This window comes from Corvus moneduloides, chromosome 2 (genome assembly GCF_009650955.1).
Source record: "Corvus moneduloides isolate bCorMon1 chromosome 2, bCorMon1.pri, whole genome shotgun sequence".
Classification (NCBI taxonomy): domain Eukaryota; kingdom Metazoa; phylum Chordata; class Aves; order Passeriformes; family Corvidae; genus Corvus; species Corvus moneduloides.
In genome coordinates this window covers 15,968,318-15,993,490 of record NC_045477.1, presented here as the reverse complement: position 1 = coordinate 15,993,490, position 25,173 = coordinate 15,968,318, and the positions used below count along the sequence as shown (strand labels likewise).

The following is a 25,173-nucleotide window of genomic DNA, read 5'->3' as shown; positions in this document are numbered from 1 at the left end:
GGGGATTACTGCAACAAGCATATTTCAAACCAGAAGTCCCGTGGAAAGGAAGTATATATGGACAGATTCGTGGTAGATGTTTCAGAGATGTTTATTTCTCCAGCCGCATGGCCGGGGCTCAGCTCAGGAACTCCCCAGTCATGGGACCCAAGGGTCCTTGGCCACACCGGGGAACCCAAACCAACCAATGGGGAATGAAGCTGAGCAGGGGCAGGGAAACCCCGTGTCTCCCCCCTAGGGCCCCTCTCCCAGGGCTCCATGGCAGGGGGAGGGACCCCAACATCTCACCCGTTTTATTTTAATAGAAGGAGAATGAAAACAAATGGATAAACATAACAAGAACAGTTTCAAGACAAACCAAGCCACCCTCCTGAGTCTTTAAATGTCCAAACAGATTCTGTGGAACATCTTAGGGCTGACACAAGGGAGACAGAACTCTCTGGGCATGTTTTGTGGGGAAACTGAGGCAGGAGAGGGTTTAATTTCTTCCCTCCCCCTTTTCATCCCCCCTTCGGCATCGGAGAGGAATTGTAGGGAAATGGAATTGTATAGAGAAGCCATGGGGTGAAAAACGGATTAGGAATAAACTGGGGATAGGGTAAACTTAGGAAGGGGTTCATATTGGGTATAGGGTAAAAGGGGAAAGTAGGCTGTGGGTAGGGAAATTGCTGGGATGGATATTGTTTATAATTTTGTGCATAACGGCTGCCTTTGACTGGAATACCTCCAGGCCCAGTAACATTTGCTGCTTGTAAACCCTTCTTTCCTTGCACTATATCAAATTGTACAACTTCTCCATCTCCTACACTTTGCAGGTAATTTTTAGGGTTATTCCTTTTAATGGCAGTTCTATGGATGAATAGCTCTTCCCCTGTATCATCTCGTGTTATAAATCCATAGTTGTTTTTCACATTGTACCATTTCACAGTTCCTGTGACTTTCATTGCTATAACTCTTCCTATCACATGCTTGCATGTTCGTCGTGGCTGCCGGTCCTGCGTGGCTGCTGACTCCGATGTCTCAGCCGGGCCCCCGCATTGCGGCAGCTCCGCGCCCTCCGAGCGGTGCTGCTCCAGCGCGTGTCCTGGCTCTGCGCGGCCCCGCGTTGCCATCGCCGCTGGCTCCGTGCCCTGCAAGCGGTTCCGCTCCGCCAACTCCACGCTGCTTTGGGTGTGGCCCCGTTCCGGCTCGGCGCTGCGCGGCTTCTCGTGTCACTGTGGAAACCGCCGCTTCTCCCTCCACAGGGCTCTCCGAGCCAGTCGCTCAGAGCGGCCTGCCACGCCGATCCCCGGTTCCTGGCTGCTCGTGGCCCACGGCACCCGCGGCGCCTGCGGCATCGCTCTCTCACTCGCGGTCGCGTGGCCGGGGACCCCGAGACAGGGATGGGGTCTGCAATAAGGCACGGGCTCCCGAGGGGGCCGGGCGCATCCAGCGCAGGCACCTCCGCCGGCGTGTGCCACAGGGATGGCGGCCGCGCGGCCTCGGCCGCGGGACTATGGCCATCCTTTGCTTTAGGGGTAATAGGACCATATAAATGACCCTGAATAGCTTCACTGACTACCATGGATCCACGCAAGGGTTCAATCTAATACAAACTAATACATGTTCTGTTTGATCTTTCATTTCCCACAAGATCTTGTCCCAAAAACACCCCTGACAAGATCCAGGAGGTTCAATATCAAAAAGTAAGTCTCGAGAAATATAGGAGAAATTTTTGAAAAGCCAGTTAAAAAAAAGTTCTAGATCTCCCGGTTCCATAACTTTTTTGTTTTGTTGTTCAAGGATTCCTTTAACTTCTAGGTACATTTCTTTCTGTGGCTCAGAGAGCCCCATTTCCCACGATTCTTCCATAGTCCAGAGAGAATATCCAAACCAAGATGAGAAGAGAGAAGTCTAGAGTGGTTATTTTACTCACGAATCTTCCTCAGGGATCGGTATCTTGCTTGCATTCCTCCACCAGTTTGTTGCACCGGGGATTACTGCAACAAGCATATTTCAAACCAGGAGTCCCGTGGAAAGGAAGTATATATGGACAGATTCGTGGTAGATGTTTCAGAGATGTTTATTTCTCCAGCCGCATGGCCGGGGCTCAGCTCAGGAACTCCCCAGTCACGGGATCCAAGGGTCCTTGGCCACACCGGGGAACCCAAACCAACCAATGGGGAATGAAGTTGAGCAGGGGCAGGGAAACCCCGTGTCTCCCCCCTAGGGCCCCTCTCCCAGGGCTCCATGGCAGGGGGAGGGACCCCAACAAGTGGGGTATTAAGGAAAGGAGAACTTGTAACGCTCGGGAGCAGCGAGGAGTCCCCAGGCAGGTGCAGAGGAGGACTTCTATTTACAAAAAACCCAGACTTTTTATGCCGTTAGTCGGTTGTTAGTTTACACAGTTTTAAGGCACAACAAACCAAATTCAACCAGCCACCATACACCACGGTGCGGGCACAAGGCATTCACGCAGCAAGCCTCACTTCCTCTATTCTTGCTGAGTCATTCTCCCACAGTCTCTTCTACTTAGGCTAAGTAACAGGCTGGAGTTGTGATTTTACCAGGCCTTCCCTTTACAAAGCTTTACCTATCGGTCACAAGAACTATCTAGAACATGGACTTAAAAGGGGTAAAGTGGAGTGGTCTTAGACCTCTGAGCCTGCCACCAGCAGACCTCCACTGTTTTGGGGTTCTGTAGCTCCTTGGTCACTCCTGCGGTGGCCTCAATCACTGCAACACTCTCCCCCGTTCCATGGGGAGGGGTACAGTACAGGGAATGGTGAGCAAACAGTAATACGGTGTTTAGCTGCCTGCCAGCTTAAACCACAACAAGAATTTAAGACGAAGGAAAAATATCCTTCTGTCACAGCAAAAAACCGCTCTGGGTTCTGAGCGTTAAGGTGTTTGTGTGTGTGTCAGCAATTCATCAAATGTAAAGAAAGCTGTAATTACTCAAATTAGTTTCTATTTTATTTTTCAACAAACTACAGTAAAATTTAGTTTATTAAAGTGTTCTAAATAGACTGTTATAAACAAAGACTGAATGTTGTCTGTGATGTTGCTTTATTTGTGTTGAAGGAAGATTCTGATGCTCTGTTTGTCAGATGACCTCACTGCTTAGAGATACTCTACTTAAAGCTTAGGTAAGATGATGTTGTGTTGTATAACAAACATGGTCATTCATTTCCCCTTTGGTGGCTTCTGATGAATGTTTTAAATGGTCTTTAATTTTCCCTTTTCAGTGAAAAATGTGATTCCATGTTTCCTTATAGTTGCATTTAATTATTTTTTAAAACAAACCTCAAACAAAATCCTCACCTTAAGATGTTTTTTCTTCTCCATGATTTCTATCCCATTTGTGGCTTTTAACATTGGTTGAAGATTTCCTTAGTCTTTATTTCAAGTCCATTATCTTGTAGGCAGGATGGAAGAGCACTATGGATTTCTTTTTTAAGTGGCATTGTGGTTCTTCCTGAGCATTAAGTCCAACATTAAAACTGAGCAAATCAGGGAAACTTGGAATAATAATGCTTCAAAGCTCTGAAATCCAAAGGAGAAAAAAGCCACAGTGATGGGCACTGTGGAAAGGAGAATCTTGGTTATAAGTAATGGTATTGAAATATGCTATTTCCAAAGTCTTGGAAATGCAGTGGAACAGTGGATTGGGCCTGTGACGTTTTTAAAATAACCATTCCTTGTCTGAGCCTGCACTGTCCTCTGTCCCACATACATGGGCAATCACGAGCAAGGCAGTGTTCTCACTGAACTGTTGCTTTGTGCAGAGGCAGATAGGTGAATTCCTTGGGAACACTGAGCACAGTTCATTGTTTTTATCACTGTGTATGTCTGGTAGTGCTTCTAGAGTCCCCTTGAGTCTGAGAATAGCTGAACCACCTCCCACTGCATGAAACACAAATTGGCAACACTTCCAGGGTATCCACAGCTGCTGGACGAACACTGTTATTGTGCACTTGAGTTGGGTATTATGTGTTGGGTTTTTTATGGTTTTCAACAGTACTTTAAATTAATATTACCCATGTAATTTAGAGGTGACATTACATTTAAGTTCAATCACTTTGAATTTCTTAAGTGGTTTCTAGATCTTGTATTTTTTTTATGACACAATACTTTCATCAAAACATCAGAAGTACTTTTCAGGAAATATGTGCTTTTAAGGAGCACAGTAAAATGGTTAGTAATTTGTTAACCATATAAAAAAATTAAAAATACAAATATAATATTTAAATATAAAATATAAAAATAATTAAAAAAATATTGTACTATAACCAGCAGTATACGTAGTAGGTTTTTTGTTGTCACAGTGTTGATATGACATAATGTCCGTATTTGTCTGGTTAATTTAGGCAGGCAAAACTGTGTGTTTAATGATTTTTAAAGAGGCTTTCTGTGAAAGGTATTTTGTCTTTCATTGAGAGACTTTAGACATTTGTTTATAAATATGCTCTTACATTCTTATTTTTAGGGGATAGCCTGGGTTTTGAGGAAGATTTGTGTCAGAGAGCTCATGTGTAACCTTGATTTTCAGCAAGTGTAGGAAAGAGCTTGGTTGGCTTTTTTTTTTTTTTTCAGTCAAGGATTTCTCATTTAGGGCACATTGCCCTTCAGACAAAGATAAAGCTGGTACTTGGGATGTGACAGTGCAGTGCCTCAATGTTTATCTGTTCTCAAAGGATAAATTGTCCATACTGGCAAGGGGAGGCATGGCAGCATTACGGGGCTGTGCTCCAAGTACTGGAAGTCACTTTGTTCTGGCACGTTCATTCATCAGACTTTGTCACTGACAACATCAGGATGAAGAAGAGGAATGACCTCACACTGGGCAGACGCAGACTCAGCAGTGTACCTGTGAAATGACAAGCTGGGATTCAAGGGCTGCAGGGCTGTGATGGGATGACACCAGCTGCCTTCCCTCTGGATAGATTGTGATGCTCAGTGTGTCTGTGGGGAAAGAATTCTTCATGCTTGTGTAAACATCCAAAATCTTTGCAAGTTGAACATGCTGGTATTTGAAGGTCAAGCATGCTTCAACACTTCCAGTCTCCTTTACCCACAAACAGAGGCATCTTTGTCATGCAATCAGAAATTCCCTTTAGGTTCCTTTCTTGTCACAATGACCGCTACTGACCACTGTCCAGGCTAGCGGTATGCAGCAGGAGTGGGGAGCAGCTGGAGGCTCTTGGCTTTGAAGCTGCTCCTCTGGAGTTCAGCTCTACCCAGGGGAGCTGAAGCTCCAGGCACAATAGCTGTCAGCAGTCCTGACGAGGGAGAGGATAAAAAGTAGCAAGGAGGCTTGCCACAGGAGACAATCCAACTTTATGGAATGGTCTTGTCAGAGAACAAGCCTCGAGCAGCTCCGGTAAACATCTTATAAAGGGAGGTGTTACAACGGGGATGGCTTAACTGGGGACCAATAGAAGTCTCTAGGGGAGGGATATGTACACGGATAGACATTCACATAAACCAGTGGTATCGAGGGGTAGAGGGAAAGGGATCACATGCTCCAATGGGACGTCGAGGTTTAGGGGATTTGCAGGAGGGGAGGTATCCAAAGGGGCAGGATCTCGGGGGATTGACGGGGACCATGTAAGGGTAATCAGGGTGGGCTTTGGTGACAGGCACAGAACTTTTGGGAAAGCCAGGCGGGGTTTGGGTGATTGATGCGGAAAGAGCTAGAACAAGGGGAGGAGAACAACCATAGAGGGAGCACCGGGGGAGTGGCTTGGGTCTGGGGCAAACCAACTGGGAGTAGGAGTGGGGAAGGTAGGGATGAACCATCGGGGTACAGAGAACATATAAAAATACGATAAAAAACCTCACATCACCACATCTTCTCTTTTACATGAAAGCTTGCACTTGTGGTTGATGCTAAGAATGGCTGTATAGCAGGAGGCATTTTGTGTTGAAATGTGGGAGTTTAGCTTCTTGCAGAAAACTTCTGCAATGGAAAATATAAGTTGAGAATGGGTATGCAGAATTTGTAAGAGCTAAGCATCCATTAACCATCTAGGAACTTGGGTTTTGATGAATCCATGTAAATACTAGATTCTCTTTGCAACTGGAAAAGCAAGATATTTTAATATGTTTGTGATGGGATGAGTAGCAGCAGGAACCTAAGAACTTTCTCATGCAGGTGTATTTGGCGGTTTGGGGTTTTTTTTGCAAACTTCCGTTCATTCCAAATTCTGTCACTTCATACTTTTGATAACATTTTTTGGCTGTGACTTCTTCAGGGTTGTAATTGTTTGGGTTTTTTTATTGTTTGGGGTTTTTAAAGTTTACTTCTCTTGAAGCTCTTTAGAGCTGGCCATGTGGTTTGTCAACAGCACTGAAAGCTGAGAGCCGAGTAGACTACAGCTATCAGCCCTCTATCCAGGTCTTCTGTCAAAACAAGTGGAGCAGTACTGTATATTTTTTAAGGAACCATTTTGACTATGTGTGAGGTTTTTGTGCTTGGAAAGCTGTGTGAAGGTCAGGCAGGGGATAAGTGGTTGGGATGGGGGTGGATGTTCTGAGAAGTCACCAGCTTGGCCCCAGGAGGCTGGGGAACTGCTGATGGGTAGGTGTTCTGTCCCCTCCAGAGCGAGTTCTTTTTTCCCTCCTGCCACCACCATCTGCCTGCCAGTCTTTGCCTGTTAGCTCAGGAGGTGTCACAAGTTTCTGTAAGTTAACTCATCCCTATTGTTGCAGGAAGCTAAAGTAAGAACAATGGTGGTATCCAGGGGTGGGAATGCACTGACATCCACTTACCAAAGTGAGCATTTGATGGGAATGTTTGGGTGTTTTTGTTTAATCCTATGCTTGCATTTATTTGTTTATTCTCCATGAGAAGACTTGTATTGGTTTATTTGAAAGGGACTGTAATCTGCTCTTCTCCACTTCTGCCTTCATTGGGTTAAAAGTGAGGAAAAATGCCTGTGTAGGGGAGTCGCAAAATGATGGGAAGGAAGAATCTGTTTCTAAAGAGCAGTTGTCCATGGCCACTTCGGTTTTAAACTTCTAGATTTTATCTATTTATACATAGATCATTCCAGCTCTGGAATTCCGGCTTGCCATTTCATGGGAATGCTGCTGGGTCTGAGACTGGACAATGTGAGGTCATACCTTAATGATACCCACAACCTCCTTTTTAACAAAATAAACCCAATAGTGTTAATACTCTGTTAGCTTGAAGGATTGCTGTTTTACTGATTGCAGTATAGTCTTTCTTGATGAGTGTTTGCATCTCTATTAATGTATATATAAGCAGTTCTGCATTTTTTGGATTTAAATTTTATTCAGACATTTTGAAGTTTCTTACTGACCTTCAAGTTGAGAAGTAATATTAAGGTGTTTTAGTGTGTTCAGAATCACCTGGAAACTTTCTTAATGATCACTAAGGGAACTTAAAGGGGAATTTGTTCCAGTTAAATATGTCAAACTGAAGCTGATACAAAGTCCTTTAGTTTTAGTAGAACACAGAGTGTGCTTCAAAAAAGGACAACTTTAGTAGTAATCTTTCTTCTTAACCTTCTGAATTTCTGTTGTTGTTTTCTAGTGAAAAATTCTTTTGTATGTACCTAAAAACCACTGAATTGATAGGTAAGAGTTGTATCTTAAGAGTTAGTTCTGTAGCCAAGCGTAACTTGTACTTAACTCAGCCATTGAAAATGCTTCCCAGTTGTTCAGTTTGAAATACTGAAAGACAGCAAAAAACTGTATTAGGGATAATGAATGAGAATCATGATTATTGGAAGTTATTTAGTTTATGCATTACGGTGTTTGATCTTTTATTCCCAGTGGCTTTGTCAGTGAGATCTTGATGTATAAAATATTTATATTTTTCTATTGGATCATTGCAACTAGAAAATTGAATCTTAACTACTTCATATCAAAGTTAATTTTGGTAACATAAAATATTGTTGGCTCTGTAGTAATATTAGCTTCTATTTCTTTTTCCAGAAGCTGCTCAGGTGAATACATAATCAGTGTCTTCTTCTTAGGAAGTCTGAGCCTCCGTGCTTTGAAGGAGGCTGGTTTTTATTTTAGCTTTAACTCTTCCTAATTGAGTTGGTCTTATATGTGATATGTTTTTACTCCTTTTCATTATAGTTTAACCTAGGGTGTGATTTCTGAATATCTGTTATTTTGCCAAGTCACTGTCTTTTGCATGTGAATGTTCTTAATCTGTTAGACGATTACTAACTATTCATGATGAGCTCCTTTGACTACAGTTGTCTGGATCCACCCGAAAGAGATTACAGACCCTTTGTGAAAAGGACTGTTTTATATGTTGATTAACATAGGAGCACCCTGCCCTATAATCACAGAATATCCTGAGTTGGAAGGGGCCCATCAGGATCATTGAGTTCAACTCCTGGCCCTGCACAAAACAACCCCAACAATCCCACCATGTGCCTGAGAGTATTGTCCAAACACTTGAGCTCTGTCAGCCTGGGTGCTATGACAACTCCCCTGGGGAGCCTATTCTAGTGCCCAACCCTCCTCTGGGTGAAAAACCTTTTCCCAATATCTAACCTAAACCTCCCCTGGCACAGCTTCCTATGACTGAAAAGGAAGCTTTTGAAATTTGTTTTACAATTTATTGAAAATGCAAGCTCTCAGGCTCATCAATGATCCATGAAACATTTGGCTACCCAGAGTGGTTTTTTTCTAGTTCTCTTGGGTTTTATACTCTGAAATAATGGGTTGACTTTGAATATAGAAAACATAGCATGTGTAAATCACAATGAATGTTGTATTGTTAGTGTGGAAAACGGAAGTAATAAATCTTTCATGTTTCTTTTCCTTCTAAATCTTCATGTTTCAAGTTTTGGCAAAAAAAAAAGAGTCAAACTTCATTCTAGTTACAGGGTGAACTTTCCCTGCACATGACCTTGTGCTCCATTCTGTAAATAAGAAACAATTTGTATGTCACTTTGTTCTCAGTTAGTCTGGGAAAAAAGGATTTTAGAATGAATATCTAATTGAGTCTTAATCTAACGTTTTTCTGTAGCCTACCCAGAGCCTTTTTACTGCTTCATTTGTTCTCCTTTATTAAGTAACAATGATACCCCAAGTTAATTTGACATGTCACAAAGGAGTAATACTGAATTGTCATGCACCTTTCTTTTTTGTGAAATTCTCTGAAATGATAGGCAGCTGTAGGATTTTATGTCAATTTTCACATATGTAAGTGCCCTCAACTTACAAAATGTCTCTTATGTCAAGCTGTTTCAAGAGTAACTTATATTCTACTAAGAATGGAAGGCGTTACTCCATTTAATTTTGTGTGAGCAATTACTTGTGTTATGTTATTGTTATCTGGTCTGTTAAAACAGACCCAGTTTACAGTGGGCTTTTGCATGTTATCATCAGAGCTAAAGCTCTGAAGTTAAATGTTCTCTAACATAGCATGCACTATATTGTGGCCAGCTGCTTTAATTAAGGACGTGTGAGAACTGGGAGGATGCCTTTCAGATCCTCTCAAGTGCTTTGAAGTGCCACCTCCTCCTGTTTGTCCCTCTCCCTTCTTCAGCAATATGGCTTGTAAAGAAGGTGTCTGATACTGCTCATTGGCCAAAAATCCTTTTGTTGTCAACTGCACGTTACAAGAGAAAGTTTGAACAGTGTCTTCATTGTGTTTTGGCCTGTGTGTGACACTAGGAGATGCGGAATAACTCATGCCCAAAGATTCCTCTTAGAAATTGGGGCTCGGTAGATGATACCTTATTGTGGCACTGATGCTTAGAAGTACCCTTTTTTTCCATCTGTCTCTCTGCCATAGAATTTCCCATTATTCTCTCAAGATTTCTGTTTATCACATGACAACTGTAGCTGAGGATGAAATGGGATAAAATAGCATATTTCGGGAAAACTTGAAAAAGAACTCATTGATGTGGCTTTTCATTTGGCAAAACATTTTTTTTTAAGTACTGCTAGAAGGAAAGTGTTTGTTTTGCTGAACTGGAACATCAACTTGTTTGACTCTTTTGTCTGATGTGGCAGGTTCAGATTTCTTTCTGAGCTAGAAGAGCTATGGTGCAATAAAATGCCTGAATACCTGTTTTGGCAGCTGTGGTCTGAAACTTCGGTTAGGCAGTATATTTTATAAAGACTTTTTAACCATGACAGTCCAAACAAACTTCTTATTTGCATAATTAAATCCTATGTACAGAATCACAGACTGGTTGAGCTTAGAAGAGACCACAGTGGATCCTCTGGTCCAACCTCCCTGCTCAAGCATAATCACCCCAGAGCACATTGTACAGGGTTGCATCCAGATGGTTCTGGAATATCTCTAGTGAGGGAGACTCCACACCTTCTCTGGGTGATCTGTTCCAGTGCCTAGTCACTGCACAGGAAAGAAGCTCTTCTTCATGTTCAGTTGGAATTCCCTGTGCATCAGGTTCTTCCTGTTGCCCCTTGTCGCATTGCTGGGCACCACCAAGCAAAGCCTGGTCCATGCTCTGACTCCTCCCTGCAGGCACTGACAGACATTGAGGGCCCCTCTCAGTCATCTCTTCTCAAGGCTGAGCAGCCCCAGCTCCCTCAGCCTTTCCTCATAAGGAAGATGCTCCAGTCCCTTCATCATCTTTATCACCTTGATAGGTGAAGTTTTTCATGGTAGCAGTTTGACTTCAAAAGCAATCAAGGCTCTTGCTGTCCTGTGGCATCAGTCTTGGCATGAATATGTTACGAGTTTGTTGACAAGGTGCCCCTCTGCGTGACTATTAAGAGGACCATTGAGAGAGAAGTTCAGCTTCCTGGGCAATTAGGGCGGAGGTACTTGGGGGAAGAGGCAGCACCACCAATAGATGTTGCAGTGGAGCGCATTTTGTGTCTGTTTTCCACTTTTAGTTACTAACACTGCTAGAGGCTTATCTGCAGTGCTGCCTTGCTGCTGACGTCACAGAAACTGCACAGCATAACGCCTATTTTCATCGGCTCTTTTGAAAGTTTTTGCTCCTGATTGTTGCTAACCAGTTACTTAAACTCTCTGCTTCCCAGTTGTAGTGGTTTGGCCCAAAATACTCATTACTGTTTATCTTCTGTGAGATAAGAATTAGGAGAAACGCAAAGCAGGCCCCAAACTTGAAAGAATATAAAGAAGTTTATTAACAGACCTAAAAGAAGGGAAAAAAAAATTATACCACCTTCAGAACTCTCCTCCTCCTCCCACCTTCCTCCCTTCTCCCACTGACAATGTAAAAAGACAACCCTTAAGATGTTCAGTCTGTTTACCACTTCCATAATAACCTTGTTCAGTCCATTTAGAAAGAGAAGTCTCTTCTTGCTCATGCTATGAAAACATTATCACAACGAGACAGCCGCCCACTTCCAAATATTGTTCAGTCCATTTAGGAAGAGGAGTCTCTCTGCTCGCGATGTGAGTCCCTTCCCCCGACTTGCAGCTTTTCCCGCAACTGCTTTCGAGGGTCCACTCTTGAAGTTTTTGGGGTATAATTTTTAGGTTGAGCTGTTCAGAAACAAAAACCAGAGGCCCTTCTCCTTCCCTGGGAGCATCTCTAGGAACTGAGGTTTTCTCCTTTCCCATTTGGAGCAAAAGTCCTCATCTGGTCCATCTCTAGGAACTGAGGTTTTCTCCTTTCCCGTTTGGAGTAAAAGTCCTCATCTGGTCCATCTCTCCCTGTCCAAACTTCTCATGAAATTACAGCTGCGTCAGCATCTGCCTATCTCAGCACAGGTGCTTTTGCTTACGAGCTGAACATTCCACCCCCCATATCTTCCCATATCTTCATGGAATTAAAACGGGATACTCTGATATATCATAGCTTCACAACAGAATTTCAGCTTTAAGCATCTCCTCTCTCTCTTCCCTCAGGTTTTCAGCTCTTCACAGCACTAAAAGGGTTAATCTCACCTTGGCCTTGCAGCTGTGTGGCTTATTGCTGTTGGTCACCTGACCTCTGCCGGACATTGGTGCCGATTTGCTGAAATCTTGGCCGCAGTGGAGGGGGGGGAAGGGGGGTTCCGAGCCGCTCTGACTGCCCACAGCCCTGCTGGGGAGAGTCATCCTGGAGCTGTGGCCCGGCCCGGCCTGGCCTGAACAGGGCCCGGGCCGGGCCCACTTGGCCCCGCTTGGGCCCTGCAGCCACCTGTCCCAGCGCCGGAAACGAGAGAGAGCTTGGGGGGGAGTTTGTCTATTCTTAAGCATGTATCACAGAGGCGGTCACAACTTTAAGTGGCTTAGAGAATTGTCCATATTCAAACTGGCCAGCTCATAGGTTCTGTTAGGTCCCAGAGGAAGCTGTAAGCACCCCTTAGCAAGGACATCCCTTCCAGGACTATGCTTGCTAACCTACGACACCAGTGTTGTGTATAACTGTCCAAATGGAACTTGGGTTCTCCTGAGCAGTGCCCACTTCAGCTAACTTAACGTTTTCTCTGTGTGGGAACTCATAAGATACATTTCAGCTCATATACACATTGTCAAACATATATATAGAAAATATGCAATGCACTGACTTTCATTTCTTTAATATCATTCTTGTGTTGTCTTACACATTTGGGATAGATGCTTTGCCATTAAATTTTTGACTAGGCACAGAAATCTGCAAAGGATTTAATTAGAAAAATAAGCTTTTATAGACCTTTTAGATATATTACAAAATATTTCACTCCGGTGGTTAATCTTGATTTATTCCGTCTTATTTGGTCATCCTTACTGTAGGCCTACAATATGTTATATTTAGTGTTCTTGTAGAGTTTAATGTATTCCTTACTGTTGTTCACCTTACTCTAAAATCCATTTACTCTCTCAATTTTTGTTGTTGATGTGATACAAGATATTTGAATTATAAAAAAATCTCCACTCTGATACTGTGGATTAGACTAAGACACTATACAGTGTTTCTGAGCATAAAGTCCATGCAAATAGCAAATATTATTATATGTCCCTCAGTATTTGCATGGAGCATACTGTTTATATTATTCCTTAAGGGCATTCAGTTCTCAATAGAACATGATTGTACATGTTAATCCTGACTTGGTTTCTGTCCATAATGACTCATTTACAATGAAGAGAAAAAAATGAAACAGGTTGGACTTAATCACTTGATAAAATATTAATATCTTCTACCAACTCTCGGTAACTACTGTTGTGTTCACTGAGTTAATTCTTACAATAAGAACTGGAGAGGAGCAATTTTGTTATAAAGAGGATTAGGTTTTTTGTAGGTAGTAATATTTATACTAAATATTTGTGTGGCATTGCACATTCACAGAGATTGCTGACTTTCACTGAATGCAGAAAGTATGTTACCCTGACTTCTGGATTATTGGGTGCACTTATGGGAGGGTTAGTGACAGTACAGAGCTTTTGTTTCTTAGTTATTCAGAGCAGTTCAGCCCCATCATTAGTAACAGTTATAACTTTCACATCCAACCCTTGAATATAGGAGAGTTGGAATCCTGGTGAACAGAATCCTGTCTCCTTTCCTCTCTCAGCGTATTTAATGATAGAAGCCAGAAACTATTTGCATTGTGTTTATTTTAAAAACTATTTTTTAATATCTGGAGTGGGTCCAAAAAATTTGCATACCCAGTGAGGCAATCTAAGGTACTGTCTTCCTCATTAGGCAGCCTGTCTTCTCATTGATAGATTACACTAAACAAAACCAGTGCTGAAAAGAAGTCCCGAGGTGTGGTATTTTTACTTCCTTCCAGGCAGAGTATGGCCGTGAGTTCAGTAGAGCCAGGAGCCATTACCCATTGAGGTCCACAGCACAGTTTTTCACCCAACTAGGACTGCATCCATGAAAACCGTAACATTCCAACTTAGTTACAAAGATGTTGCAAGAGAGAGATGGTGTTGCATACGTTGTTACAGTTAAGGTGGATGGTATCTACTGCTCTGTTCTTAACTCACCAATTTTGCTGTTTCATCCTAGAAGGCAAGTTAGGTTGATCAAGCACAATTTACTGTTGTTAGTCTGTTTTGGCTATTGCTAATCATCGTCATCTCCGTGTGCCCACAAATGGCTTTCAATAGGACTTGGTTCATGATTTTCCCAGAAACTGAAGTGAGGCAGTCTGGCCTGTAATTCCCCAAAGCATCTTTCTTGTAATGTGGTTGCAGCTTCTGCCTTTTTCCAGATATCAGGAAAAACTTCCTCAGACTCTGTGACCTTAAAATATGGAAATCAGTCAGGTTTTGCTTTAAACTTTGTATTTTAGTCTGGTTTATAAATCAGAGAACTTAAAACTTCTAACCATTTAAGGTGTTTTTTGGAAAACCAGTATATGGTAGCCATAGACAAGTTTCAAGAAGTTCTCTGTTGCTCTAATACTTAAAAACCTGGCTTACTAACCATTCAGAACTGTCCTTAACATGAAGAAATGCCAGTGTTTATCAGTTGTCTGTTGCTAATAATTAGTATTTTATTTCCAAAAAGTGTTGCTGGCTGAATGCAGACTGTGACGTTGCATTCAGTCTGTGTGGCTGCTGCTTGAGTTACATGTGTAAATAGGCTCTTCTCTTTCTCCCAAGCTGTCCTATCCTGGCTGCCTCGTGGCTGAGCTGCCAGACCACACTGCCATCCTTCCTATGAGATGGATAAAGGCTTTGCTTTGTATAGAACAAAATCACATTTTGTCAGGTAATTGTTAATTTGATTGCTTGTAAACTTTGCAAAGCCTCAAAGCAGTTTCTTGTTTTCCCATGTCACTGGTAATATGGCATAGTGCTTCTTGCACAAGTAGTAACAATTTCAGTGAAAGTTTGGTCAGGACTCAGCAGTGTTACAGGATGTGATTGCTTAGGGTGTTAAAAATTCAACAGAGTATTTCTGCAAAGTTGATCTTCAGCTGCTGCTTATGGAGTTATTTATTTCAAATGTTGCTTATGGAGTTACTTGTTCACTCATGACAGCCTTTGCACAAGATTGTATTGCAGAAACATTTACTGCTCGAACTGGCTTTCATACTGATTTCTGTTCTTGTCAGAAGAGAGAGAAGGAGAGGAGCAACTGGATTAAATTACTACTGAAGTAAAAGGAATTAAAATTTTTATTTAAAAATGTGCCATATGAAGGTGTTTAGGAAGGAGGAGCAGGGGACCAGAACTGAAATCTTGCTGAAGTAAACATGTCCTTGTTTAACATGTGTTATATTCCTCACTGAAATGTTAGCATTTGATGGTCAAACCTTAAATGTCTGTAGTGTTTTCATTGTTTCCACCTATCTATGGTCATTACTCCCTCTAGACATCAGTGACTAGCAGGCCCTTCTCTAGCCTTAATCCTAATACCAGATGCTTTATTCCAATTACCAATAATTGCCCATGAGAAATATCTCATCATATAATAATGCAAAGCACAGCATGATTACTGGTCCCAGTTGTACTGCATTATTCCTAAGCATTTTATCTTTATGCCATCTTTCCATTTGACTGGTGTCTTTAGCAAGTCACTGGTATGAATATATAGGGTATTAAAGAATTCATTAATACAAATTGCTTCTCACTGGATGTTGTTGCCATTTCAGAGCCTGTTTTACAAGTACATCTTGTTTAATGAAGTGCATTAAGTGTCCCTTCGGCCAGAGGGACGGCACAAAATTTTAAACTGCTTGGAGATTTGCATTTGCAGGTCTTGCTGCAAAACGTGCCTGCTGCCTGCTGTGAGGGGGGGAGCAGGAATATTGACAGCTGGTGTGCAGCTCCTTGTGCAGCTCGGCAGTAACAGACCATGATGTTAACAGCTGGAGTGTTAAAATTGGTGCATTTGCTAGCATTTATGAAGCCTAATATGTTTCGAAGTTCAGACACGTTACAGCTTATGAAAACCTGAAGGCAGCTGGGGGAGAAAAAATACTCACAAATATATGATTCCTGAAGGTTTGGAATGTATCTGCTCTTTAGAAATACCACTAAATTTTATTTGGGGTTTATATTTAAATATAAGGAAGGGCACTAAAATGGGTCCTGCAGTATCAGTCATCTTTATCAAATCATGGTATACAGTTTTGTTAATAATTTCTGTAAAAGTTCTTAGAAATGTTTTTGTTTTTTAAAAGCTGCTGTCTTTGTTCTGTCTTACCATTTTTGGAAACCAACTTCATTAAACACTCACTAAGTACGGAGAAGAGTGCCTTGAATAACCCAATTCCTTTCCTACTGTAGAGTTAGGATGTGTGAATGGGCTCTTCTGTTTGCCCCTGAGTCATGCAGTGCTCTGCTATTTTTTGTCCTGCCTGACAGAGCTGTACAGGAGCTCATCAGCCATGAAAAAATGTGTAATTGGAAGAGAACTTAAGTACATGAGTACAGGGAATAAAGGGAATCTCAGAAAAGTCAGAAGACTACAATATAGGGGGAAATTAATATTTTGAGATACAAATGAAAAAAATCAAAGTGTACTTTGTATGAAAGAAGAGCCTGAAAATGATGAGGAGATTGTTTCTGCAAAATAATTCACACCACTTGAGGCTTTTTCTTAGTGTCTGTGATTTTTTTTAATTAACAGTATCTCAACGCTACACTGATGATGCTGGCATAAAGACTGTTTCAGTGGTGTACCGATGTCATTTTTCTGTCCCGAGGATGAAGTAGGTCCTTTCTTGAGGTAATAGCTGCTCCTTTACTAAGAATACATGCAGCATCTGTATATATGACATTCCTGTTTTCTCCTCTTGAGCCTTCCTGGGTTGGTGAGTCCAGATAGTGTTTCTGACCTCTGGTGCAGGGGTACTTGGGCAATGTTCCTCTTTAGAAGAAAGCCTGTCTTTCAGCCAGTTTTTGTGTGCATGTTGGTATACTTTGTTTTACCTGGCTGACTCAGCAGGTACTGACTTTGAGGTCCTGGGACATGCTTGAGGATGGCTTTTGTTAGCTAAGCACTATGAAGAGAAGTAGATGTGGAGAACAAAAGGCCTTTGGTGGATTTATGCACTGGTTGTCAGAGAATTCCTCTGTTTTAAAGCACTGTCACAAAAAGAGGGATAAGACTAAAAGAATCTTACCTTGCTAAAAGGAGCATACCCAAATATCTGGAGTGTTCTGTACTATTCTGGATATAGGAAGTCCTCAACATGTGATGTGGGGTTCAGAAGTCTTTTGGGTCTTTACCCTCTTGTTTCCTATTTCTTGCACTCCTGCACCCTACACGTCACCTTAAGTACTTGACAGGGATGTGTGCACTTCATTGTGGAAGAAAAAGAGTTCTACCTGTTTTGGAGGAGGAGAAATATTTATGAACATCTCAGGTTTTGTTTTTCGTGACAATTTTCAGGGAGGTCATGGAGGTCAAGATACTCTTACCTCTTGTCCCTTGCACTTCCTTTCCAGGCTGAGGTGGTCAGTGCTTTGAGGAACATTTCTGGGCTCCTTTTACTGCGCCTTGCTGTACAAAGGTATACAGGGACAGGATGTTTTGCAAACAGAATAACAGTGGTGTGTAACGGCAGGGATATAACTGCATCTCTTAGGCAGCGCTGTGTAAGCACATGGTTTGTTTGGAGTAAAAGTGTTGTTATCTTTGAAGGTACCACTGTCCTATATTCCTCATGGATTTTTTTTTTTTCCTACTGGGTTGTGGCCAGAATTCTGCCCAGGGTTCTTGACAAAATCTTAGTAAATTTTCACAAACTGGTCTCATTAAGCCTTTCATATTTCAGATCTGTTCGTAAGAGTTTTCTGGCACTGTTCTTTTTTCAGGCTTATTCCTTTATGTGAGTTTTACTGACTTTTCTGTAGATCAAACAATTCTTAGTAGTTTTTTTTGTTACTCTGTCCTCCCATTTGAGGAGCCCAGTAATTCCTTCTGTTATTCTTTATGCAGGATCAAGCAGTCTTTTCTAACTTACCTTGGCTTTCAGCACCTTTCAACTTCTTATGGTTGGCTCTTTTTATAGCTCTGCAGTAGACCTAATTTAGCCAGTCATGCTGCTGTCAGTTTAGAGTCTCAAAAACCAACCTCCCTACTTGAAAAAACACCAGAACTCTCCACCAATTACTCTGCAGCAAGCACCCACTCATGGCATCCTTCACTTTATAATCTTTTTTACCACTGTAAGCAGCTATGCTTCAGTCACCAGTGTGTTCAGCAGCTCTCCAGAGCAGCTGAGCATGTTCTCTTACAGATTTGTCAGACAGAGCTACTACCATGATGGAGTGGAAAGGAAAAACTGGATCTAAAGACTCTGCTGGGGCTGTAGAGAAGAGAAGGGAAAAAGCAATAAGCAGTTAAGAACAGTGTGGGAGGAGAAGAAAGGTTTTTACTTGGGCAGAATCACAAAAGAGCTCTATGACTGAGACAGGATGGAGTCATGCCATCCAGACTTCATTATTCCTGCTGTTTTCTAACTCAAGAATTCCAATAAATCAGGCAGGATTTTGTAACTGTGAGGGAAGGGCCTGTGTCTGCAACAAATACTCTCTCATTTGTGGGAGAAGCTTTGCAGATATAACCTGTGCACTGAGGAATTGGAAGGGAGAGCAGCTTGGTTGAGAAATTTGTTATCTTCCCAAGGCGAATTTTGCAGCCTGCTTTTGGGCCTGTTTCTTGGTAAACTGTGTTTGAGAGGCAAACTCTTGGTTTGTGGTGTAAGGCAAGAAAGTTTGCTAGTGTGAGTGGTGGGTGCCTAGAGGAAGAAAACTGAAGGGAAAATCCCTCAGGGAGCCTATTTTGAGGTGATCTTTACTGTTGGTCACACTGATAACTTCTGGGATGGGTGTTTTTTGACTTTGTAGGCCTTTTAGGAAGGTGGGACAGGAACAGGAATCCCTGTGGCATGGTGCTAGGGTAGTGGGTTTTAGCACAGCTCTTTCATGTTGCATTACTGAGCAAGAGAGGGACAGAAAAGGCATCTTACTGAACTCACAGCAAAATGTTTCTGTGAAGACTGGGGAGACAAGTAAAAAGCAGGAGAGAAGTAAAGGAACTTAAAGCTGCAATAAACTGTTGATGTGCTGTGGACTTTCAAAGAATGTTTATTTGCTTTGTTTATAAAGATGCAAGTGTGTGATGATGTGCGTTTGAATCTTCTTGCATGTAAACAGATGTATCTGTTAATGCATCAAATCTGATCTTGTGTTCTATCTGGGAAGTAAGACAATTGTATCAGAAAATTCAGTCAGGCAAAACAATAGCAAAGTGAGTAGAAATTGCATTTACGTCTGTGATGGAAAAGCTACAGAGGAAGAAGGAAGAAGGTTTGAGAAATAACCTTTTTTAATGTATGGTGTCCTATGAAAATGAAGACATAATAAGGACCATGAATTAATTATATGTATATTTCTTTGTATATAGTTAATTGCTTTAGTCCAGACAAATGTACTTTGATGAATTGTACCTAAAGGATTTTAGCCCTTTGACTCCAGAGTTCTGAGTGAGGTATTATTTGGGCTTGCCAAAAATCACAGTAGATCATGTGATGTATCAAGGCTGGAGCTCCTTGTGGTGCATGTGTGGATATTTAGATGTCAATGAGTCCATTTCAGAGGGGTTTCCCTTCACCTCGATCTCATGTCCCAAGCATGTTGCATGTTGTGTGCCATTGCAGTGTTTGTGGAAAGTACCTTAATTGCCGTGATTACTTAACACCATTGTAAGAGCGTCAAGATGCTAAAGTATAGTACAACTAGAATTATCAGTCAGTTCTTAATCTAATAGGAGGGCTTTGCTCATCCCAAATAATTGTCTTTTGTAGCCTAGAACAGTGAAGGTGTTTTACTTGAGAGTTATTGTATCAGAGTGTATTTTTTGCTATGCCTGCTAAGGAGCAGAACTACCCACCCCCCCCCCACCCCCCCCCCCCCCCCATAGTTATGGAAAATATTTTCTTGGTACTTCAAGGATGAAGGGTAAATATTTAGATCAGCATTGGTTTTGGCCAAGCCTCTGGAAGACAGCAGAATTGCAGCTATTCCCACTTCATGCACCAGAGGTGGATGCTCAGGTCATGCTGGCACTTCTGCTCCTACTCTTCAAATTCAGGTCTGCATTGCTGTCTGTCTGCAATGCTGTGGGTCTCTAACTGAAATTCATGTTAGAGGCTACAGATAAAATGAGGGAGTAGGGACAGTTTTGCTACAGAGGTGTTTTTGGAAGCAGTGTTATGGGCAGGAGTTAAGCCTCTTCTCATCAGAAAAATATAGATGTTTCAGGCTTCTGGGGCACAGACACATTTTATCAGCACCACCTTGCCTTCATGTTGGCTGAAGGATGGGTTTTAGGGAGAGGCCTTTCGCTGCCTGTAGAAACTGTAGAAAAACTACCTGTGAATGTCCGCCATGTAGATGCCCATATCCCCAAGAGAAGGGCTAATGAGGAACACCAAAACAATAAACAGGTAGATCAGGCTGCAAAGATAGAGGTGTCACAGATAGACTTAGATTGGAAACACAAGGGAGAGTTGTTCTTAGCTCAATGGGCCCATGATGCCTCAGGCCATCAGGGCAGAGATGCCACCTATAAGTGGGCACGAGACCGAGGGGTGGATCTAACCATGGACAGTATCTCCCAGGTTATCCATGACTGTGAGAAGTGTGCTGCAATCAAGCAGGCCAAGCGAGTAAAACCCCTATGGTATGGTGGGCAATGGTCCAAGTACAAATATGGCAGATCAATTACCTCACACTGCATCAAACACGCCAAGGCAAGCGCTATGTGCTCACAATGGTAGAAGCCACCACAGGATGGCTGGAGACCTCCCCTGTGCCTCACACTACAGCCTGTAACACCATCTTGGATCTTGAAAAGCAAGTCCTTTGGAGGCATGGTACCCCTGAAAGAATTGAGTCTGATAATAGGACTCATTTCAAGAACAGCCTTATAAACACCTGGGCTAGTGAACATGGCATAGAGTGGGTGTACCACATCCCTTACCATGCACCAGCTGCAGGCAAAGTGGAACGGTGCACTGGGTTGTTGAAAACCACCTTGAAGGCACTGGGTGGGGGAACTTTCAAAAATTGGGAACAGCATCTAGCAAAGGTCACCTGGTTAGTTAACACCTGCGGTTCCACCAATAGAGCTGGTCCAGCCCAATCTGAATCCCTGCATACAGTAGACAGAGATAGGGTCCTAGTAGTGCATGTCAGAGGTCTGTTAGGAAAGGCTGTTTGGATTAATTCTGCCTTGAGTACAGACAAACCCATCTTTGGGGTTGTTTTTGCACAGGGACCAGATCGCACATGGTGGGTAATGCAGAAAGATGGAACAACACATTGTGTACCGCAGGGAGATTTGGGTAAAAGCCATCTGTAATGTGGAATGCCTATATACCACTGCTTGTTGAGTGTCACTGTCACTGTTTGTACATAGCTATATATTACCGCAGGCCTGGGCCCTTGGGTGTATCACTGTGTCCCGCAGCCATAGGGAGGAGGAGGAGGAGAGAAGATCCAGCAGGCAGGAATTGTGCAGCAAGATTGATTGATTTAATTATTTTACAAACTCTTTTATAGACTTTTTTCTTCATAGTCTAATTGGACAAAGGATCAGCCACCCCTTGGGGGTGATTGTCTAGAATCCTAAAACATCCATTGTCAAAATATTTTTCTACTATACCATAAACAAGATTTTTCAAGGTTGCAGGTGGCTTGGTTGTTTACATTCCCTGCTACCTCTTCTGTGAGAGAGAAAAGTCTCTCACGGACTTAGAAAATAACAAGAAAATCCTTGCTAGCAGCATTTTTGTATCTACAGCTGTATATATATATGTATGTATTAATGTGTGTGTGTAGAGTTAGAATATCTTAGTGTGGACATTGAGCCAATGCTATGGGATAAGGGGTGGAATGTCTTGGGGTGACTTTATGATGTGTATCCCCTATCACCTACTCTATGCCCAGACATGAATCCTGTGCCTTTTCTGTAGCTTTAAGGCAGACCTTTAAGGGGGGGGGAGGAAGCCAGTGGAATTCCTTTGACGCTGTGTTCAAAAACATAGATAGCTTGCCGGCTTCTCCTGCCCGGCTGCTCCGCTTCTGCAGCAGGAAGGAGAATTACATTCCTTTTGCTTTCTAGCGAGCTTTTTGTTTGTTAGCTAAAGCAAGTTTTTCCTGGGACTTTGGCTTCTTCTTTTTCTCTTCTGGAACTATTCAGAACACCAGAACATCAGAACTTCACTGGGAGGCCTTTCCACCGAGGCCCAGAGTGGCCCATGCTGAGCTCCAGCTCCAGAGAGGAGAAAGCCACACCCACAAAGGACTCTGAAGTCTACCCAGATTCTCTCCACAGTGAGAGGTTTTATTATTTAGCATTATACCTTTTTTTCCTGTGCCTGCGTGCACTCTGCTTGTTAAAATAAATAGTTTTTTTTTCCTTTTTCACTTGAAAAAAAATTCCTAAACAAACCAACAACAGAAAAAAACTCAATAATTATTTGTCCCAGTTTGAGACAAATTCAGAGGAACGTCTGAAATGAACGTCTCTGATAGAAGGCAGGTTACAGCCGTCCCTCCCCCACCAGTTTCAGGAAGAAATTCCTTGGAGGAAAGTGAAATGATAATTTGAGTTACTGTGATGCTGCTGTTGCCTTATTTTCAAGCAATATGATTCTATAAAGCAGTGCACATTTTCTGTGTGCTGGCCAAATCTAACACTGTATCTTCACTGACATCTGAACATCTGCTATTTCTGTAGTGTATTGTTATGAGTTGGTTGATATAATTAGATGCTCAAAAATTGATATGCTTTATTTTAAATTAATTACATACTCATGCATACTTTTAATGACACTGCAGCCCAAGCTGCATTACCCAAAACTTTGGACATATAGTTTTCCATCTTCCATTTGGTGGCTGTAGCTCAGTGGTACATCCGATTGTGTTACTTTTCACAGAACCATAGAGTGGGTCAGATTAGAATGGACCACAGTGGGCCATCTGGTTCAAACTCCCTGCCCAAGCAGGGTCGTCCCAGAGCACATGGCACAGGATTGCATCCTGGTGGTTCTGGAATATCTCTAGTGAGGGAGATGTCACACCCTTTCCGGTGAGCTGTTCCAGTGCTCAGTCACTGCCCAGGAAAGAAGCTTTTCCTCATGTTCGGGTGGAACTTCCTGTGCATCCCTTTCTTCCCATTGCCTCTCGTGCCATTTCTGGGTACCACCGAGCAGAGCCTGGTTCATGCTCTGACTCCTCCCTGCAGCCATTCACAGATACTGATGAAGTCCCTTCTCAGTCATCTCTTCTCAAGGCTGAGCAACCCCAGCACCCTCAGCTTTTCCTCATAAGGAAGATGCTCCAGTCCCTTCATCATCTCTGTAACCTCCACTGGACCCACTTCAGGAGCTCCATGTCTGTCTCGTCCTGTGGAGCCCAAAGCTGGACACAGCACTCCAGATGTGCCTCACTGGGGCTGAATAGAGGGGCAGGATCACCTCCTTCCACTTGCTGGCAATGCTCTTCCCAATGCACCCCAGGATCCCATTGGCCTCCTTGGCCACAAGGACACTGCTGGCTCAGGGACAGCTTGTTTTCCACCAGGACCCCCAAGTCCTTCTCTGCAGAGCTACTCTTCAGCAGGTGATGAAGGTGATGCTCCCAAGCCTGTGATGGTGCCCAGGGTTATTCTTCCCCAGGTGCAGGACACTTCAGTTCTGCATGAAGTGATCATACTCTTGAGTCTTCAGCAAAGTTCCTGTGTGCTTGCTCAGTGCTCAGGCACTTGACTAAATTAAAGCATTAACCATTGCCAATTTCTTACGGCCTGAGAAAGTTCAGGTATGTGTCAGGCTGGTCCCCAAAAAGGGGGATTTGCAAATTTATGCGAATTTCACTTCAGGATTTCTGTGTGACACTACTGGGAACTGAGACTTCATTAAATGAAAGTGCAAATTTTGTATTTTAGGTTACCAGAAAGCGTACTTACTTACTATTTTTGCAAGAGAATTTTGGACACCTCTAGAAAACATTTCTGTTAATTTGCAGACATTAGAGGGTGCTAGGGAAGGATAAAAATATCAATTTTTTTTTTCCTAACTGAGTTAAGGAAACTAGTTACTAGTTCCTAGTTGACTAATTGATTTTAAGGGCTTCAGATCAAAGACACTGAAATACAGCAAGGAATTTAGTGCGAAATACACATCTTGGTGATTAGCAAAGATATATTTGTTGAATTCTGCCTTTTTCCATGCATTTGGTGTTGGTTAATTTTAAAACTGACTTTTTAATTGTAGGCCTTAAGGGCCACTTCATCAGCTCCCTGAGATGACTCTCTACTCAACAATAAACTTGTAGTCATCTCATTTTGATCAATTAACCTGTTACTACATCCTAGTAGCCATTGGACCACCTTGATTCTTTCATTTAACACAGACTGTAGTATTTTGAAGGCTACAGACAAGTGGGCTTCAGAGAACTGATTTATGCCAGCTGAGTCATGTGCTTTCACAATCCAGTGTCTGTTCAGTATATACACTTCTCTAAAGTACTCTGTAATTTTTCCTTTAAAAAATATCTTTGAGAGGGTTTGAGGTTATTTAGTTGCAATGCCAGAATTGTACAGAATTAAAGTGATTTTAGTCTAATAAATCATGTTACTTAGCAGCTGAGTTTCTTCTTACTTGTCAGTACTGGTGCTGTGAGCACTCTTTATTTCATAAGCATGTAAATTTTTGTTTTTCTGTTGAAGATGGAACAATCTCTTGGGTCATTTATGTCCTTGGGAGAAAAAGGCTCTTCACCCACTTTGATCTGACCAGATATTCTGGTGATCATTAATCATCTTGTTCCCTGGCTGATGAGGTCTACTTGCTTATTAACCTTCTGGGCTAACCTGAGTTCATCGGGCTGCTGACATAAGGATGCAATGAAGAGGCTGCATCAACAAAAATAACTAAGTTGACTGTGTTGCTGTTAGCGCTGTATCAGTGGAAATACTCTCGAATGCTTTGAAACAAGGTGTTGGTATAGTTTGTTTTATATAGTACAGAAAAGTACTTCAGAACACTTCATACCCTCTCCCTACTACTATGAAAATGAAAAATGTAGTTGTCCCTCCCTGCCCCCATAGTCCCCTTCCTGGAACTAGATCTGCCAACTCCTGACTTCATGTTGCACCACACATGTCTGCAATGGGTCCTGCATGTTTTATTATGCTGAAATTTTCATAAACAAATGCATCTAAGATCAAAGACAGGAGCTCCTTTCCAATGGCAAGTTGGAAGAAGGTCATAATTGAAGCACCATCTAGAAACTATTCCATTCTCTGCAAACCTGCC

The 25,173-nt window shown here is 42.4% G+C and overlaps 1 protein-coding gene across 4 annotated transcripts in view; it reads left to right on the top strand.

Moving 5' to 3' along the window:
- APP (amyloid beta precursor protein) overlaps nucleotides 1–25,173 on the top strand; it is a 200,798-nt gene that overhangs the window by 67,517 nt on the left and 108,108 nt on the right. The window lies entirely within an intron of this gene.